This window comes from Rutidosis leptorrhynchoides, chromosome 1 (genome assembly GCF_046630445.1).
Source record: "Rutidosis leptorrhynchoides isolate AG116_Rl617_1_P2 chromosome 1, CSIRO_AGI_Rlap_v1, whole genome shotgun sequence".
NCBI classification, from domain to species: domain Eukaryota; kingdom Viridiplantae; phylum Streptophyta; class Magnoliopsida; order Asterales; family Asteraceae; genus Rutidosis; species Rutidosis leptorrhynchoides.
The window spans coordinates 339,214,389-339,236,037 of NC_092333.1; positions in this window are offsets into that span (position 1 = coordinate 339,214,389).

Genomic DNA, 21,649 nt, shown 5'->3' on the forward strand with positions numbered 1-21,649 from the left:
CTTGTAATAATAATAATAATAAATAATATCAATAATAATAACAATAATCATAATGATAATAGTAAATGATAAATAATAATAATAATGATACTAATAAAAGAATGAAAACTACCTTAGACTTTTCCCTAAAAAAATTGCCTCAGACAAGGCCCGAACCCGCGACCTCTCGAATACCCGTAACACTCCTAACCTGTAGTGACCCGAACTTTTCCATGTTTATTTATATTAATTGAATTTTATAATTACATGATTAAGTGTTTCCAACATGTTAAGCAATCAAACTTGTTAAGACGTGATTAATTGAAATAGGTTTCATATAAACAATTGCCCACCCAAGTTGGCCGGTGATTCACGAACGTTAAAACTTGTAAAAACTATATGATGACATATATATGATTATATATATAGTTAACATGATATTATGATAAGTAAGTATCTCATTATGTATTTTAACAATGAGTTATATACATAAAATTGAGTTTATTGAATTAAGAAACTCGAAACGATATATATAACGATTATCGTTATAACAACGTCTTACTAAATACATATGAATCATATTAAGATATTGATACACTATGTTTAATCATGATAAATGATAAGTAAACATGTCATTAAGTGTATTAACAATGAACTATATATGTAAAAACAAGACTACTAACTTAATGATTTCGAAACGAGACATATATGTAACGATTATCATTGTAACAACATTTAACTGTATATATATCATACTAAGATATATTAATATATAATAATATCATGATAATGTAATAATTTAACATCTCTTTAGATATAATAAACAATGGGTTAACAATATCTAACAAGATCGTTAACCTAAAGGTTTCAAAACAATATTTACATGTAACGACTAACGATGACTTAACGACTCAGTTAAAATGTATATACATGTAGTGTTTTAAGATGTATTCATACACTTTTTAAAGACTTCAAGACACTTATCAAAATACTTCTACTTAACAAAAATGCTTACAATTACGTCCTCGTTCAGTTTCATCAACAATTCTACTCGTATGCACCCGTATTCGTACTCGTACAATACACAGCTTTTAGATGTATGTACTATTGGTATATACACTCCAATTATTAGCTCTTAGCAGCCCATGTGAGTCACCTAACACATGTGGGAACCATCATTTGGAAACTAGCATGAAATATCTCATAAAATTACAAAAATATTAGTAATCATTCATGACTTATTTACATGTAAACAAAAGTACACATCCTTTATATCTAATCCATATACCAACGACCAAAAACACCTAAACACACTTTAATTCTTCAATTTTATTCATCTAATTGATCTCTCTCAAGTTCTATCTTCAAGTTCTAAGTGTTCTTCATAAATTCTATAAATTCTAGTTTCATAAAATCAAGAATACTTCCAAGTTTGCTAGCTTACTTCCAATCTTGTAAAGTGATCATCCAACCTCAAGAAATCTTTCTTATTTATAGTAAGATATCTTTATAATACAAGGTAATATTAATATTCAAACTTTGATTCAATTTCTATAACTATAACAATCTTATTTCGAGTGGAAATCTTACTTGAACTTGTTTTCGTGTCATGATTCTGCTTCAAGAACTTTCAAGCCATCCAAGGATCCTTTGAAGCTAGATCTATTTTTCTTATTTTCAGTAGGTTTATTCACAAAACCTGAGGTAGTAATGATGTTCATAACATCATTCGATTCACATATATAAAACTACCTTATTCGAAGGTTTAAACTTGAAATCACTAGAACATAGTTTAGTTAATTCAAAACTTGTTTGCAAACAAAAGTTAATCCTTCTAAATTGACTTTTAAAATCAACTAAACACATGTTCTATATCTATATGATATGCTAACTTAATGATTTAAAACCTGAAAACACGAAAAACACCGTAAAACCGGACATACGCCGTCGTAGTAACACCGCGGGCTGTTTTGGGATTGATATTTAAAAACTATGATAAACTTTGATTTAAAATTTGTTCTTATGGGAAAATGATTTTTCTTATGAATATGAAACTATATCCAAAAATCATGGTTAAACTCAAAGTGAAAATATGTTTTTCAAAATGGTCATCAAGACGTCGTTCTTTCGACGGAAGACTATTAACCTATATTTTTTCTATTTAGATTCATAAAATTGAGTTTAATATGAAACCATAGCAATTTGATTCACTCAAAACGGATTTAAAACGAAGAAGTTATGGGTAAAACAAGATTGGATATTTTTTTATTGTTGTAGCTACGGGAAATATTGTAACAATTCTATACAAATCATATCCTAGCTAACTTATATTGTATTATACATGTATTCTAATATATTATGTAATCTTGAGATACCATAGACACGTATGCAAATATTTTGACATATCATATTGACCCATATATATATATATTATTTGGAACAACCATAGACACTCTATATGCAGTAATGTTTGAGTTAGCAATACATGGTTGAGGTTGATTCCAAAAATATATATACTTTGAGTTGTGATCTAGCCTGAGACGTGTATACAATGGGTTGTGGATTGGGTTAAGATAATATATATCAATTTATTTTCTGTATATCTAACTATGGACAACTAGTTGTAGGTTACTAATGAGGACAGCTGACTTAATAAACTTAAAACATTAAAACGTATTAAAAATATTGTAAATATATTTTGAACATACTTTGATATATATATGTACATATTTGTTATAGGTTCGTGAATCGACCAGTGGCCAAGTCTTACTTCCCGACGAAGTAAAAATCTGTGAAAGTGAGTTATAGTCCCACTTTTAAAATCTAATATTTTGGGATGAGAATACATGCAGTTTTATAAATGTTTTACTAAATAGAAACAAGTAAATGAAACTACATTATATGGGTGAATGATCGAAGCCGAATATGCCCCTTTTTGCTTGGTAGCCTAAGAATTAGTAAACCGATCTACTAATTGACGTGAATCCTAAAGATAGATCTATTGGGCCTAACGAACCCCATCCAAAGTATCGAATGCTTTAGTACTTTGAATTCATTTTTATCATGTTCGAAGGATTTCCCGTAATGATAGGGGATATTCTTATATGCATCTTGTTAATGTCGTTTACCAGGTGTTCACTATATGAATGAATTTTATCTCTATGTATGGGATGTATATTGAAATATGAAATCTTGTGGTATATTATTATGATTAATAATATATAGGTTAAACCTATAACTCACCAACATTTTTGTTGACGTTTTAAGCATGTTTATTCTCAGGTGATTATTAAGAGCTTCCGCTAGTGCATACTAAAATAAGGACAAGATTTGGAGTCCATGCTTGTATGATATTATGTAAAAACTGCATTCAAGAAACTTATTTTTGATGTAATATATTCTTATTGTAAACCATTATGTAATGGTCGTGTGTAAATGGTATATTTTATATTATCATTATTTGATAATCTACGTAATGCTTTTTAAACCTTTATAGATAAAATAAAGGTTATGGTTGTTATAAAAATGAATGTAGTCTTTGAAAAACGTCTCATATAGAGGTCAAAACCTCGCAACGAAATCAATTAATATGGAACATTTATAATCAATATGAACGGGACATATCAGTTGGCATCCAAGCGTTGGTCTTAGAGAACCAGAAATTTGCATTAGTGTGTCTTATCGAGTTTGTTAGGATACATTAGTGAGTCTGGACTTCGACCGTGTTTTCTTAAAAAAATGATTGCTTAACACTTTTGTTGGAAACTATATATTATTAACATGTAATTATGTGATATATTAACCTCTTAATGTGTTTGATATTGTGTGATAGATGTCTACTACTAGTACAAATCCCATCGATTCACCTAATAATAATGAAGAGTCGAATATATTTTGGAAAGATTCATAAATTCCCGAAGAGGAACCGGAAGAAGAGGAACCGGAAGAGGAGGAACCGGAAGAGGAGGAATCGGAAGAGAAGGAACTGGAAGAGGAGGAACTGGAAGAGGAGGAACCGGAAGAAGAAGAGGTTCCGATATTGAGACCTATAGTAAATCGATTAAATAAAAGAAAATCCTCAACCAACGGACCAAAGTTAATAATGGTCAATGGTGTTTCCGTCGAGGAAGCAAGATATTGGGAAGATTATCAATTTTCCGATGAATTGGATCCCGACGAGGATTCCGATGATGTTATAGAAATTACCTCGACCCAATTTAATAAAGCAAAAGAAAATAATAAGGGAAAAGGTATAAAAATAGAGAAACCTGATTCCAACCCCGATGAACTTTATATGTATCGACAACGTACGTACTTCCTAAATTGTAACAATAAACCGGGAACCTCTAAACCACCAGGTTTTTCTAAACCATTGTGGAAAATGACAGCTCGTATTAGAGGAACACCATATATTCCTAGAAAATTAGGAAAACGAACCAAGTCCGAAGAAGAAGAAACCAGTGATTCAGATTAGAAGGTTATAATCATGTTGTATATTATATGTATTGTAGTGTGCTTGTAATTTTATGTTCTATGTAAATATTGCTTGTATTGTTTGTTAATTATCTTTTACGAATCTAATCCTTGTCTATTTTACAGTATAAAAACAAAATGGACGTTAAGGGTAGACAACCGAATATTTTAGAAGATCTACTAGAGGATATGATTGAGGAAATCTTGTCTAGAGTCGGTCAGAATTCATTAGCACAATTAATTATGGCAAAATTAACTTGTCAAACATTTGAAAGACTTTCCAGAAATGCCTTAGTTTATAAAAGGTTTTCCTTTGATAGGTGGGGTATATCACATTGGGGAGACCGTAAGTTACGCCGTGTTTTCTTTAAAGCGTTAAATGTGGGGAACCCAAATGCAATTTTACGCTACGGGTTAAGAACCTATTTTGACTCAACATATCCCAACATAGGATTTCATGAATTAGAAAGAGCTTCTAACATGTAACATAAAGAAGCATGTTATGCTTACGGGTTAGTGATGTTCGCTTCTTACCAAAGTGAGAAAAAGAACATCGGATTGCAACTTTTAAATAAAACCTTCCCACAACTGACGAATTCAGTAGTTGGGGTGAGAAACAAGGTTTTTAGATTATTACGGGGATGTTGGACATTACGAAACCCTCGTCCTTTTGACGACATTACAACATGCTGCCTAGCCAATGGTCATAACGGTTATTTTCCACAAGACCAAGGATGGGAAGTCGTCTTAGTAAAACCAGAATGCATGACATGTTTCTGGACTTATGAATTACGTGTCTTTATTTCCTTTGCTGAACAACTTGCGTATTAACTAGGTTTATCTTCAAAACTGTCATGTATCAAAGTGTAATATATTTCATGTTATATGCAATATAGCGAAGTTGTAAGTTTGAAGAATATTTGTATGTGATGTATTATTATAATCAGTTTTTCATATGGAATTGTAGTAGTTGAATTGTATATTAGCTACTAAGTATGAACTTAACGGGTAGGTAGTACCCGAATTTAAACTTATAAAACGCTAATATGAAGAAAATACTTTTATAATTGAGTTCATATTATGCTACGAAATACTATTGACTACTCTTAATATTCTGTATGATTAACTCGATTCAGTTGGCTATTTTGAAGGAAATGGCACTGACTACTCGACACACCATGAATATGAGCGAAGAAGAATTTCGTACCTTTCTTGCTGCAAACATAGCCGCAGTACAGGCTGCGCTACATACCAACAACAACTCTGAATCTAGCAATGCAGCTAACGGTTCAAGAAATCGTGTAGGATGCTCCTACAAAGAATTCACTGCCTGCAAACCATTGGAATTTGATGGAACCGAAGGACTAATTGGATTGAAACGGTGGACCGAGAAAGTCGAATCAGTGTTTGCCATAAGTAAGTGTACTGAAGAGGACAAAGTTAAGTACGCTACGCATACCTTCACAGGTACTGCGTTAACGTGGTGGAACACCTATCTTGAACAGGTAGGACAAAATGCTGCTTACGCACTACCGTGGTCGGCATTCAAGCAATTGATGAACGAGCAGTACTGTCCTAGAAACGAAGTCAATAAACTCGAGGTAGAGCTTAGAGAGTTACGAACACAAGGGTTCGACATTACCACGTTTGAACGACGATTCACAGAGTTGTGCCTATTGTGTCCGGGAGCGTTCGAAGATGAAGAAGAGAAGATCGACGCGTTTGTAAAAGGGTTACCAGTAAGGATTCAAGAAGATGTGAGTTCACACGAGCCCGCTTCCATACAAAAGGAAAGTCGAATGGCTCATAAACTCATAAATCAGATTGAGGGAAGAATTAAAGAGCAGGCGGCCGAAGAAGCCAACACGAAACAACTCAAGAGGAAGTGGGAGAAAAATGGTGACAAGAGTCACCAGTACAACAACAATAACAATTACAACCACAATCGCAACAACTATCCCAACAACTGCAACAACAATCGCAACAATAACCGCAATCCTAACAATAACTACAACAAACATCCCAACAACAACAACAACTACAACAACCGTTTCAACAACAATAACAATCCCAACAATAACCTCAATAACAACAACGGCAACAAAAACCAAAAAAGCCATGTCATAGGTGTGAAGAAAATTATCAGGGGTTTTGCACGAAATTTTGCAACAGGTGTAAAAGAAATGGTCATAGCACGACAAAATGTGAGGTCTACGGACCAAAGTTTAATAGAACTAAAGGAACAAATAATGTCAGAACAAGTAATGCCGAAACGAATAGTGTCGGAGCAAGTAATACCAACGCTGTTTGTTTTAAATGAGGAAAACCAGGCCACATTATTAGAAATTGCCCGAATCAGGGGAATACTAATGGGCAGGGCCATGGAAGAGTTTTCAATATTAATGCAGCAGAAGCACAGGAAGACCCGGAGCTTGTTACGGGTACGTTTTTTATTGACGACAAATCTGCTTATGTTTTATTTGATTTGGGTGCGGATAGGAGCTATATGAGCAGAGAATTTTGTGCTAAATTAAGTTGCCCATTGACATCTTTGGATAGTAAATTTTTACTCGAATTAGCAAACGGTAAATTAATTTTAGCAGATAATATATGTCGGGAGAGAGAAATTAAACTGGGGGATGAAACGTTTAAAATTGATTTAATACCAGTCGAGTTAGGGAGTTTTGACGTAATAATTGGCATGGACTGGTTGAAAAAGGTGAGAGCAGAGGTCGTTTGTTACAAAAATGCGATTCGCATTATGTGTGAAAAAGGAAAACCTTTAATGGTGTACGGAGAAAAGAACAACGCGAAATTAAATATTATTAGTAGTTTGAAGGCATAAAAACTAATAAGAAAAGGTTGTTACGTCATTCTAGCACACATCGAGGAAGTTAAACCTGAAGAAAAAAACATCAGTGATGTTCCCGTCACAAAAGAATTTCCCGATGTATTTCCGAAAGAATTACCGGGATTACCCCCACATCGATCCGTTGAATTTCAAATAGACCTTGTACCAGGAGCTGCACCAATAGCTCGTGCTCCATACAGACTCGAACCCAGCGAAATGAAAGAATTACACAGTCAGTTACAGGAAATTTTAGAGCGTGGTTTCATTCGACCAAGTACATCACCATGGGGAGCTCCTGTTCAGTTTGTCAAGAAGAAAGCTGGTACATTCAGGTTGTGTATCGACTACCGAGAGTTGAACAAACTTACCATCAAGAACCGTTACCCATTACCGAGAGTCGACGACTTATTTGATCAACTACAAGGCTCGTCAGTTTATTCGAAGATCGATTTATGTTCTGGATATCACCAAATGCGGGTGAAAGAGGATGACATTCCGAAGACTGCTTTTAGGACGCGTTACGGTCATTATGTAGTGACCCGAACTTTTCCATGTTTATATATATTAATTGAGATTGATATTTACATGATTAAATGTTTCCAACATGTTAAGCAATCAAACTTGTTAAGACTTGATTAATTGAAATATGTTTCATATAGACAATTGACCACCCAAGTTGATCGGTGATTCACGAACGTTAAAACTTGTAAAAACTATATGATGACATATATATGGATATATATATATAGTTAACATGATACTATGATAAGAAAACATATCATAAAGTATATTAACAATGAACTACATATGTAAAAACAAGACTACTAACTTAATGATTTTTAAACGAGACATATATGTAACGATTATCGTTGTAAAGACATTTAATGTATATATATCATATTAAGAGATATTCATACATGATAATATCATGATAATATAATAATTTAAAATCTCATTTGATATTATAAACATTGGGTTAACAACATTTAACAAGATCGTTAACCTAAAGGTTTCAAAACAACACTTACATGTAACGACTAACGATGACTTAACGACTCAGTTAAAATGTATATACATGTAGTGTTTTAATATGTATTTATACACTTTTGAAAGACTTCAATACACTTATCAAAATACTTCTACTTAACAAAAATGCTTACAATTACATCCTCGTTCAGTTTCATCAACAATTCTACTCGTATGCACCCGTATTCGTACTCGTACAATACACAGCTTTTAGATGTATGTACTATTGGTATATACACTCTAATGATCAGCTCTTAGCAGCCCATGTGAGTCACCTAACACATGTGGGAACCATCATTTGGCAACTAGCATGAAATATCTCATAAAATTACAAAAATATGAGTAATCATTCATGACTTATTTACATGAAAACAAAATTACATATCCTTTATATCTAATCCATACACCAACGACCAAAAACACCTACAAACACTTTCATTCTTCAATTTTCTTCATCTAATTGATCTCTCTCAAGTTCTATCTTCAAGTTCTAAGTGTTCTTCATAAATTTCAAAAGTTCTAGTTTCATAAAATCAAGAATACTTTCAAGTTTGCTAGCTCACTTCCAATCTTGTAAGGTGATCATCCAACCTCAAGAAATCTTTGTTTCTTACAGTAGGTTATCATTCTAATACAAGGTAATAATCATATTCAAACTTTGGTTCAATTTCTATAACTATAACAATCTTATTTCAAGTGATGATCTTACTTGAACTTGTTTTCGTGTCATGATTCTGCTTCAAGAACTTCGAGCCATCCAAGGATCCGTTGAAGCTAGATCCATTTTTCTCTTTTCCAGTAGGTTTATCCAAGGAACTTAAGGTAGCAATGATGTTCATAACATCATTCGATTCATACATATAAAGCTATCTTATTCGAAGGTTTAAACTTGTAATCACTAGAACATAGTTTAGTTAATTCTAAACTTGTTCGCAAACAAAAGTTAATCCTTCTAACTTGACTTTTAAAATCAACTAAACACATGTTCTATATCTATATGATATGCTAACTTAATGATTTAAAACCTGGAAACACGAAAAACACCGTAAAACCGGATTTACGCCGTCGTAGTAACACCACGGGCTGTTCTGGGTTAGTTAATTAAAAACTATGATAAACTTTGATTTAAAAGTTGTTATTCTGAGAAAATGATTTTTATTATGAACATGAAACTATATCCAAAAATTATGGTTAAACTCAAAGGAGAAGTATGTTTTCTAAAATGGTCATCTAGACGTCGTTCTTTCGACTGAAATGACTACCTTTACAAAAACGACTTGTAACTTATTTTTCTGACTATAAACCTATACTTTTTCTGTTTAGATTCATAAAATAGAGTTCAATATGAAACCATAGCAATTTGATTCACTCAAAACGGATTTAAAATGAAGAAGTTATGGGTAAAACAAGATTGGATAATTTTTCTCATTTTAGCTACGTGAAAATTGGTAACAAATCTATTCCAACCAAAACTTAATCAACTTGTATTGTATATTATGTAATCTTGAGATACCATAGACACGTATACAATGTTTCAACCTATCATGTCGACACATCTATATATATTTCGGAACAACCATAGACACTCTATATGTGAATGTTGGAGTTAGCTATACAGGGTTGAGGTTGATTCCAAAATATATATAGTTTGAGTTGTGATCAATACTGAGATACGTATACACTGGGTCGTGGATTGATTCAAGATAATATTTATCGATTTATTTCTGTACATCTAACTGTGGACAACTAGTTGTAGGTTACTAACGAGGACAACTGACTTAATAAACTTAAAACATCAAAATATATTAAAAGTGTTGTAAATATATTTTGAACATACTTTGATATATATGTATATATTGTTATAGGTTCGTGAATCAACCAGTGGCCAAGTCTTACTTCCCAACGAAGTAAAAATCTGTGAAAGTGAGTTATAGTCCCACTTTTAAAATCTAATATTTTTGGGATGAGAATACATGCAGGTTTTATAAATGATTTACAAAATAGACACAAGTACGTGAAACTACATTCTATGGTTGAATTATCGAAATCGAATATGCCCCTTTTTATTAAGTCTGGTAATCTAAGAATTAGGGAACAGACACCCTAATTGACGCGAATCCTAAAGATAGATCTATTGGGCCTAACAAACCCCATCCAAAGTACCGGATGCTTTAGTACTTCGAAATTTATATCATATCCGAAGGGTGTCCCGGAATGATGGGGATATTCTTATATATGCATCTTGTTAATGTCGGTTACCAGGTGTTCACCATATGAATGATTTTTATCTCTATGTATGGGATGTGTATTGAAATATGAAATCTTGTGGTCTATTGTTACGATTTGATATATATAGGTTAAACCTATAACTCACCAACATTTTTGTTGACGTTTAAAGCATGTTTATTCTCAGGTGAATATTAAGAGCTTCCGCTGTTGCATACTAAAATAAGGACAAGATTTGGAGTCCATGTTTGTATGATATTGTGTAAAATCTGCATTCAAGAAACTGATTTCGATGTAACATATTTGTATTGTAAACCATTATGTAATGGTCGTGTGTAAACAGGATATTTTAGATTATCATTATTTGATAATCTACGTAAAGCTTTTTAAACCTTTATTTATGAAATAAAGGTTATGGTTTGTTTTAAAAATGAATGCAGTCTTTGAAAAACGTCTCATATAGGGGTCAAAACCTCGCAACGAAATCAATTAATATGGAACGTTTTTAATCAATAAGAAAGGGACATTTCAGTTGGTATCCGAGCGTTGGTCTTAGAGAACTAGAAAATTTGCATTAGTGTGTCTTATCGAGTTTGTTAGGATGCATTAGTGAGTCTGGACTTCGACCGTGTTTTCTTTAAAAATGATTGCTTAACATTTTTGTTGGAAACTATATATTTTTAACATATGAATATTATGTGATATATTAATCTCTTAACGTGTTTGATATTATGTGATAGATGTCTACCTCTAGAACAAGTCCCATTGACTCACCTAATAATAATGAAGAGTCAAATGTAAATTGGAATGATTTGTGGACTGATTCACAAATTCCCGAAGAGGAACCGGAAGAAGAGTCGGAACCGGAAGAAGAATCGGAACCGGAAGAAGAATCGGAACCGGATGAAGAAATAGAACCGGTGGGGGAAATAATAAAACGGTTAAGTAAAAGAAAATCCTCAACCAACCGACCAAAGTTAATTATGGTCAATGGTGTTTCCGCCAAGGAAGCAAAATATTGGGAGGATTACCAATTCTCCGATGAATCGGATTCCGACGAGAATTCCGATGATGTTATAGAAATTACCCCAACTGAATTTAAAAAGGCAAAAGAAAATAATAAGGGAAAGGGCATAAAAATAGAGAAATCTAGTTCCAACCCCGATGAACTTTATATGTATCGTCAACCCCCGAAGTCCTTAAGTTGTAACAATGACCCGGGAACCTCTAAACCACCAGGTTTTTCTAAACCAATGTGGACAACGACGGCTCGTATTAGGGGAACATCATATATCCCTAGAAACTTGGCAAAACGAACCAAAACCGAAGAAGAAGAAACGAGCGAGTCGGAATAAGATAGTTGTATTCGTGTGGTGTAATATATGTAATATAGTGTTCTTATGCTTTATGATATATGTAAAAATTGCTTGTATTAATAAGTATTTTTTTATGAAACTAACTCTTGTCTATTTTACAGTTTAAAAACACAAAATGGATAGACAACCCAATATTTTAAGAGACCTACCCGGAGACATGATTGATGAAATCTTGTCTAGAGTCGGCCAGAATTCTTCGGCACAACTATTTAAGGCGAGATCAGTTTGTAAGACATTCGAAGAACGTTCCAAGAATGTCTTGGTTTATAAGAGACTTTCGTTTGAAAGATGGGGGATATCACATTGGGAAACCCATAAGTTACGATGTGTTTACTTTGACGCATATATTGCGGGGAACCCAAATGCTATTTTACGCAACGGGTTAAGAAATTATTTTGACTCAATATATCCGAATATTGGACTTCGTGATTTAGAAAAAGCGGCTAACATGCAACATAAAGAAGCATGTTATGCTTACGGATTAGTAATGTTCGCTTCTCACCAAAGTGAGAACAAGAACATCGGGCTACAACTATTAAACAAAACGTTTCCACAAGTGACGGAGTCGGTAATTGGGGTAAGAAATGAGGTTTTTAGATTATTACGGGACTGTTGGACATTACGTAACCCTCGTCCCTTTGATGACGTTACAACACGCTGTCTTATCAACGGCCATAACGGTTATGTTGCACAAGACTAAGGATGGGAAGTAGTCCTAGTAAAACCAGAATGCATGACTTGTTTCTGGACGTATGAATTACGTGTCTTTATTTCCTTTGCCGAACAACTTGTGTACTAGCTAGAATTGTCTTCACAACTATCTTGTATCAAAGTTATTGTGTGCTATATTTCATGCTTTATGTAAAATAAGCGGTATTGTAAGTTTGTAAAATATTGTATAAAAGTTTGAACGCGAAATATTATTACAATCAGTTTTTCATATAGAATTGTAGTAGTTGAATTGTATATTAGCTACTAAATATGAACTTAACGGGTAGGTACTACCCGAATTTAAACTTATAAAACGCTAATATGAAGAAAAAGCTTTTATAAATGAGTTCATATTATGCTACGAAATACTATTAACTACTCTTAATATTCTGTATGATTAACTTGTTCCATTTAACTATTTTGAAGGAAATGGCACCGACTACTCGACACACCGTGAATATGAATGAAGAGGAATTCCGTACTTTTCTAGCTTCAAACATAGCCGCAGTACAGGCTGCGCTACATACCAACAATAACCTTGGATCTAGCAGTACAGGAAATCGTGTAGGATGCACTTACAAAGAATTCACTGCCTGCAAACCTTTGGAATTTGATGGAACCGAAGGACCGATCGGATTGAAACGGTGGACCGAGAAGGTTGAATCGGTGTTTGCCATAAGTAAGTGTACTGAAGAGGACAAAGTGAAGTACGCTACGCATACCTTCACAGGTTCTGCGTTAACATGGTGGAATACCTATCTAGAGCAAGTGGGACAAGATGATGCGTACGCACTACCGTGGTCAGCATTCAAGCACATGATGAACGAGAAGTACCGTCCCAGAACCGAGGTCAATAAGCTCAAGACAGAACTTAGAGGGTTACGAACCCAAGGATTTGATATTACCACGTACGAAAGACGATTCACAGAATTGTGCCTATTGTGTCCGGGAGCATTCGAAGATGAGGAAGAGAAGATCGACGCGTTTGTGAAAGGATTACCGGAAAGAATCCAAGAAGATATAAGTTCACATGAGCCCGCCTCCATACAACAGGCATGTAGAATGGCTCACAAACTAGTGAACCAGATTGAAGAAAGAATTAAAGAACAGACTGCTGAAGAGGCCAATGTGAAGCAAGTCAAAAGAAAGTGGGAGGAAAACGGTGATAAGAATCACCAATACAACAACAACAGCAATTACAACAATAATCGCAACAATTATCCCAACAATCGCAACATCAATCGCAACTACAACAAACGGCCCAACAACAACAACAACAACAACAACAACAGCAACTACAACAATCATCCCAACAACAATAATAACCGCAACAACAACAACAATCAGAAGCAGCTATGCCAAAGGTGTGAAAAGAATCACTCGGGGTTCTGCACCAAATTTTGCAACAAGTGTAAAAGAAATGGTCATAGCGCGGCGAAGTGTGAGGTCTACGGACCAGGGGTTAATAGAACGAAAGGAACAAATGGTGTCGGAACGAGTAATGGCGGAGCAAGTAGTGTCGGAGCAAGTTATGCCAATGTAGTTTGTTATAAATGTGGAAAACCAGGCCACATTATTAGAAATTGCCCGAACCAGGAGAACACGAATGGACAAGGCCGTGGAAGAGTTTTCAATATTAATGCGGTAGAGGCACAGGAAGACCCGGAGCTTGTTACGGGTACGTTTCTTATTGACAATAAATCTGCTTACGTTTTATTTGATTCGGGTGCGGATAGAAGCTATATGAGTAGAGATTTTTGTGCTAAATTAAGTTGTCCATTGACGCCTTTGGATAGTAAATTTTTACTCGAATTAGCAAATGGTAAATTAATTTCAGCAGATAATATATGTCGGAATCGAGAAATTAAACTGGTTAGCGAAACATTTAAGATTGATTTGATACCAGTAGAGTTAGGGAGTTTTGATGTGATAATCGGTATGGACTGGTTGAAAGAAGTGAAAGCGGAGATCGTTTGTTACAAAAATACAATTCGCATTATACGAGAAAAAGGAAAACCCTTAATGGTGTACGGAGAAAAGGGCAACACGAAGCTACATCTTATTAGTAATTTGAAGGCACAAAAACTAATAAGAAAAGGTTGCTATGCTGTTCTAGCACACGTCGAGAAAGTACAAACTGAAGAAAAGAGCATCAATGATGTTCCCATTGCAAAAGAATTTCCCGATGTATTTCCGAAAGAATTACCGGGATTACCCCCACATCGATCCGTTGAATTTCAAATAGATCTTGTACCAGGAGCTGCACCAATAGCTCGTGCTCCTTACAGACTCGCACCCAGCGAGATGAAAGAACTGCAAAGCCAATTACAAGAACTTTTAGAGCGTGGTTTCATTCGACCAAGCACATCACCGTGGGGAGCTCCTGTTTTGTTTGTCAAGAAGAAAGATGGTACATTCAGGTTGTGTATCGACTACCGAGAGTTGAACAAACTTACCATCAAGAACCGCTACCCACTACCGAGAATCGACGACTTATTTGATCAACTACAAGGCTCGTCTGTTTATTCAAAGATTGACTTACGTTCCGGGTATCATCAAATGCGGGTGAAAGAAGATGATATTCCAAAGACTGCTTTCAGAACACGTTACGGTCATTACGAGTTTATGGTCATGCCGTTTGGTTTAACTAATGCACCAGCTGTGTTCATGGACCTTATGAACCGAGTGTGTGGACCATACCTTGACAAGTTTGTCATTGTTTTCATTGATGACATACTTATTTACTCAAAGAATGACCAAGAACACGGTGAACATTTGAGAAAGGTGTTAGAAGTATTGAGGAAGGAAGAATTGTACGCTAAGTTTTCAAAGTGTGCATTTTGGTTGGAAGAAGTTCAATTCCTCGGTCACATAGTGAACAAAGAAGGTATTAAGGTGGATCCGGCAAAGATAGAAACTGTTGAAAAGTGGGAAACCTCAAAAACTCCGAAACACATACGCCAGTTTTTAGGACTAGCTGGTTACTACAGAAGGTTCATCCAAGACTTTTCCAGAATAGCAAAACCCTTGACTGCATTAACGCATAAAGGGAAGAAATTTGAATGGAATGATGAACAAGAGAAAGCGTTTCAGTTATTGAAGAAAAAGCTAACTACGGCACCTATATTGTCATTGCCTGAAGGGAATGATGATTTTGTGATTTATTGTGATGCATCAAAGCAAGGTCTCGGTTGTGTATTAATGCAACGAACGAAGGTGATTGCTTATGCGTCTAGACAATTGAAGATTCACGAACAAAATTATACGACGCATGATTTGGAATTAGGCGCGGTTGTTTTTGCATTAAAGACTTGGAGGCACTACTTATATGGGGTCAAAAGTATTATATATACCGACCACAAAAGTCTTCAACACATATTTAATCAGAAACAACTGAATATGAGGCAGCGTAGGTGGATTGAATTATTGAATGATTACGACTTTGAGATTCGTTACCACCCGGGGAAGGCAAATGTGGTAGCCGATGCCTTGAGCAGGAAGGACAGAGAACCCATTCGAGTAAAATCTATGAATATAATGATTCATAATAACATTACTACTCAAATAAAGGAGGCGCAACAAGGAGTTTTAAAAGAGGGAAATTTAAAGGATGAAATACCCAAAGGATCGGAGAAGCATCTTAATATTCGGGAAGACGGAACCCGGTATAGGGCTGAAAGGATTTGGGTACCAAAATTTGGAGATATGAGAGAAATGGTACTTAGAGAAGCTCATAAAACCAGATACTCAATACATCCTGGAACGGGGAAGATGTACAAGGATCTCAAGAAACATTTTTGGTGGCCGGGTATGAAAGCCGATGTTGCTAAATACGTAGGAGAATATTTGACGTGTTCTAAGGTCAAAGCTGAGCATCAGAAACCATCAGGTCTACTTCAACAACCCGAAATCCCGGAATGGAAATGGGAAAACATTACCATGGATTTCATCACTAAATTGCCAAGGACTGCAAGTGGTTTTGATACTATTTGGGTAATAGTTGATCGTCTCACCAAATCAGCACACTTCCTGCCAATAAGAGAAGATGACAAGATGGAGAAGTTAGCACGACTGTATTTGAAGGAAGTCATATCCAGACATGGAATACCAATCTCTATTATCTCTGATAGGGATGGCAGATTTATTTCAAGATTCTGGCAGACATTACAGCAAGCATTAGGAACTCGTCTAGACATGAGTACTGCCTATCATCCACAAACTGATGGGCAGAGCGAAAGGACGATACAAACGCTTGAAGACATGCTACGAGCATGTGTTATTGATTTCGGAAACAGTTGGGATCGACATCTACCGTTAGCAGAATTTTCCTACAACAACAGCTACCATTCAAGCATTGAGATGGCACCGTTTGAAGCACTTTATGGTAGAAAGTGCAGGTCTCCGATTTGTTGGAGTGAAGTGGGGGATAGACAGATTACGGGTCCGGAGATTATACAAGAAACTACCGAGAAGATCATCCAAATTCAACAACGGTTGAAAACCGCCCAAAGTCGACAAAAGAGCTACGCTGACATTAAAAGAAAAGATATAGAATTTGAAATTGGAGAGATGGTCATGCTTAAAGTTGCACCTTGGAAAGGCGTTGTTCGATTTGGTAAACGAGGGAAATTAAATCCAAGGTATATTGGACCATTCAAGATTATTGATCGTGTCGGACCAGTAGTTTACCGACTTGAGTTACCTCAACAACTCGCGGCTGTACATAACACTTTCCACGTCTCGAATTTGAAGAAATGTTTTGCTAAAGAAGATCTCACTATTCCGTTAGATGAAATCCAAATCAACGAAAAACTTCAATTCATCGAAGAACCCGTCGAAATAATGGATCGTGAGGTTAAAAGACTTAAGCAAAACAAGATACCAATTGTTAAGGTTCGATGGAATTCTCGTAGAGGACCCGAGTTCACCTGGGAGCGTGAAGATCAGATGAAGAAGAAATACCCGCATCTATTTCCAGAAGATTCGTCAACACCTTCAACAGCTTAAAATTTCGGGACGAAATTTATTTAACGGGTAGGTACTGTAGTGACCCGAACTTTTCCATGTTTATATATATTAATTGAGATTTATATTTACATGATTAAATGTTTCCAACATGTTAAGCAATCAAACTTGTTAAGACTTGATTAATTGAAATATGTTTCATATAGACAATTGACCACCCAAGTTGATCGGTGATTCACGAACGTTAAAACTTGTAAAAACTATATGATGACATATATATGGATATATATATATATAGTTAACATGATACTATGATAAGAAAACATATCATAAAGTATATTAACAATGAACTACATATGTAAAAACAAGACTACTAACTTAATGATTTTTAAACGAGACATATATGTAACGATTATCGTTGTAAAGACATTTAATGTATATATATCATATTAAGAGATATTCATACATGATAATATCATGATAATATAATAATTTAAAATCTCATTTGATATTATAAACATTGGGTTAACAACATTTAACAAGATCGTTAACCTAAAGGTTTCAAAACAACACTTACATGTAACGACTAACGATGACTTAACGACTCAGTTAAAATGTATATACATGTAGTGTTTTAATATGTATTTATACACTTTTGAAAGACTTCGATACACTTATCAAAATACTTCTACTTAACAAAAATGCTTACAAATACATCCTCGTTCAGTTTCATCAACAATTCTACTCGTATGCACCCGTATTCGTACTCGTACAATACACAGCTTTTAGATGTATGTACTATTGGTATATACACTCCAATGATCAGCTCTTAGCAGCCCATGTGAATCACCTAACACATGTGGGAACCATCATTTGGCAACTAGCATGAAATATCTCATAAAATTACAAAAATATGAGTAATCATTCATGACTTATTTACATGAAAACAAAATTACATATCCTTTATATCTAATCCATACACCAACGACCAAAAACACCTACAAACACTTTCATTCTTCAATTTTCTTCATCTAATTGATCTCTCTCAAGTTCTATCTTCAAGTTCTAAGTGTTCTTCATAAATTTCAAAAGTTCTAGTTTCATAAAATCAAGAATACTTTCAAGTTTGCTAGCTCACTTCCAATCTTGTAAGGTGATCATCCAACCTCAAGAAATCTTTGTTTCTTACAGTAGGTTATCATTCTAATACAAGGTAATAATCATATTCAAACTTTGGTTCAATTTCTATAACTATAACAATCTTATTTCAAGTGATGATCTTACTTGAACTTGTTTTCGTGTCATGATTCTGCTTCAAGAACTTCGAGCCATCCAAGGATCCGTTGAAGCTAGATCCATTTTTCTCTTTTCCAGTAGGTTTATCCAAGGAACTTAAGGTAGTAATGATGTTCATAACATCATTCGATTCATACATATAAAGCTATCTTATTCGAAGGTTTAAACTTGTAATCACTAGAACATAGTTTAGTTAATTCTAAACTTGTTCGCAAACAAAAGTTAATCCTTCTAACTTGACTTTTAAAATCAACTAAACACATGTTCTATATCTATATGATATGCTAACTTAATGATTTAAAACCTGGAAACACGAAAAACACCGTAAAACCGGATTTACGCCGTCGTAGTAACACCACGGGCTGTTCTGGGTTAGTTAATTAAAAACTATGATAAACTTTGATTTAAAAGTTGTTATTCTGAGAAAATGATTTTTATTATGAACATGAAACTATATCCAAAAATTATGGTTAAACTCAAAGGGGAAGTATGTTTTCTAAAATGGTCATCTAGACGTCGTTCTTTCGACTGAAATGACTACCTTTACAAAAACGACTTGTAACTTATTTTTCCGACTATAAACCTATACTTTTTCTGTTTAGATTCATAAAATAGAGTTCAATATGAAACCATAGCAATTTGATTCACTCAAAACGGATTTAAAATGAAGAAGTTATGGGTAAAACAAGATTGGATAATTTTTCTCATTTTAGCTACGTGAAAATTGGTAACAAATCTATTCCAACCAAAACTTAATCAACTTGTATTGTATATTATGTAATCTTGAGATACCATAGACACGTATACAATGTTTCGACCTATCATGTCGACACATCTATATATATTTCGGAACAACCATAGACACTCTATATGTGAATGTTGGAGTTAGCTATACAGGGTTGAGGTTGATTCCAAAATATATATAGTTTGAGTTGTGATCAATACTGAGATACGTATACACTGGGTCGTGGATTGATTCAAGATTATATTTATCGATTTATTTCTGTACATCTAACTGTGGACAACTAGTTGTAGGTTACTAACGAGGACAACTGACTTAATAAACTTAAAACATCAAAATATATTAAAAGTGTTGTAAATATATTTTGAACATACTTTGATATATATGTATATATTGTTATAGGTTCGTGAATCAACCAGTGGCCAAGTCTTACTTCCCGACGAAGTAAAAATCTGTGAAAGTGAGTTATAGTCCCACTTTTAAAATCTAATATTTTTGGGATGAGAATACATGCAGGTTTTATAAATGATTTACAAAATAGACACAAGTACGTGAAACTACATTCTATGGTTGAATTATCGAAATCGAATATGCCCCTTTTTATTAAGTCTGGTAATCTAAGAATTAGGGAACAGACACCCTAATTGACGCGAATCCTAAAGATAGATCTATTGGGCCTAACAAACCCCATCCAAAGTACCGGATGCTTTAGTACTTCGAAATTTATATCATATCCGAAGGGTGTCCCGGAATGATGGGGATATTCTTATATATGCATCTTGTTAATGTCGGTTACCAGGTGTTCACCATATGAATGATTTTTATCTCTATGTATGGGATGTGTATTGAAATATGAAATCTTGTGGTCTATTGTTACGATTTGATATATATAGGTTAAACCTATAACTCACCAACATTTTTGTTGACGTTTAAAGCATGTTTATTCTCAGGTGAATATTAAGAGCTTCCGCTGTTGCATACTAAAATAAGGACAAGATTTGGAGTCCATGTTTGTATGATATTGTGTAAAATCTGCATTCAAGAAACTGATTTCGATGTAACATATTTGTATTGTAAACCATTATGTAATGGTCGTGTGTAAACAGGATATTTTAGATTATCATTATTTGATAATCTACGTAAAGCTTTTTAAACCTTTATTTATGAAATAAAGGTTATGGTTTGTTTTAAAAATGAATGCAGTCTTTGAAAAACGTCTCATATAGAGGTCAAAACCTCGCAACGAAATCAATTAATATGGAACGTTTTTAATCAATAAGAACGGGACATTTCACATTACGAGTTTATGGTTATGCCGTTTGGATTGACTAATGTACCAGTTGTGTTCATGGACCTCATGAACCAAGTGTGTAGGCCATATCTTGACAAGTTTGTCATTGTTTTCATCGATGACATACTTATTTACTCGAAGAATGATCAAGAGCACGAAGAACATTTGAGAAAAGTGCTAGAGTTGCTGAGAAAAGAAAATTGTACGCTAAGTTTTCAAAGTGTGCATTTTGGTTGGAAGAAGTTTAATTCCTCGGTCATATAGTTAACAAAGAAGGTATTCAGGTGGATCCAGCAAAGATTGAAACGGTTGAAAAGTGGGAAACCCCGAAAACTCCGAAACACATAAACCAATTTTTAGGGCTAGCTGGTTATTACAGGAGATTCATCTAATATTTTTTCAAAATAGCAAAACCCTTGACTGCATTAACGCATAAAGGGAGGAAATTTGAATGGAAGGATGAACAAGAAAAAGCGTTTCAATTATTGAAGAAAAAGTTAACTACGGCACCTATATTGTCATTACCTGAAGGGAATGATGATTTTGTGATATATTGTGATGCCTCAAAGCAAGGTCTGGGTTGTGTATTAATGCAACGAATGAAAGTAATTGCTTATGCATCTAGACAAATGAAGATTCACGAGCAGATTTATACGACGCATGATTTGGAATTAGGCGCGGTTGTTTTTGCATTAAAGACTTGGAGGTACTAC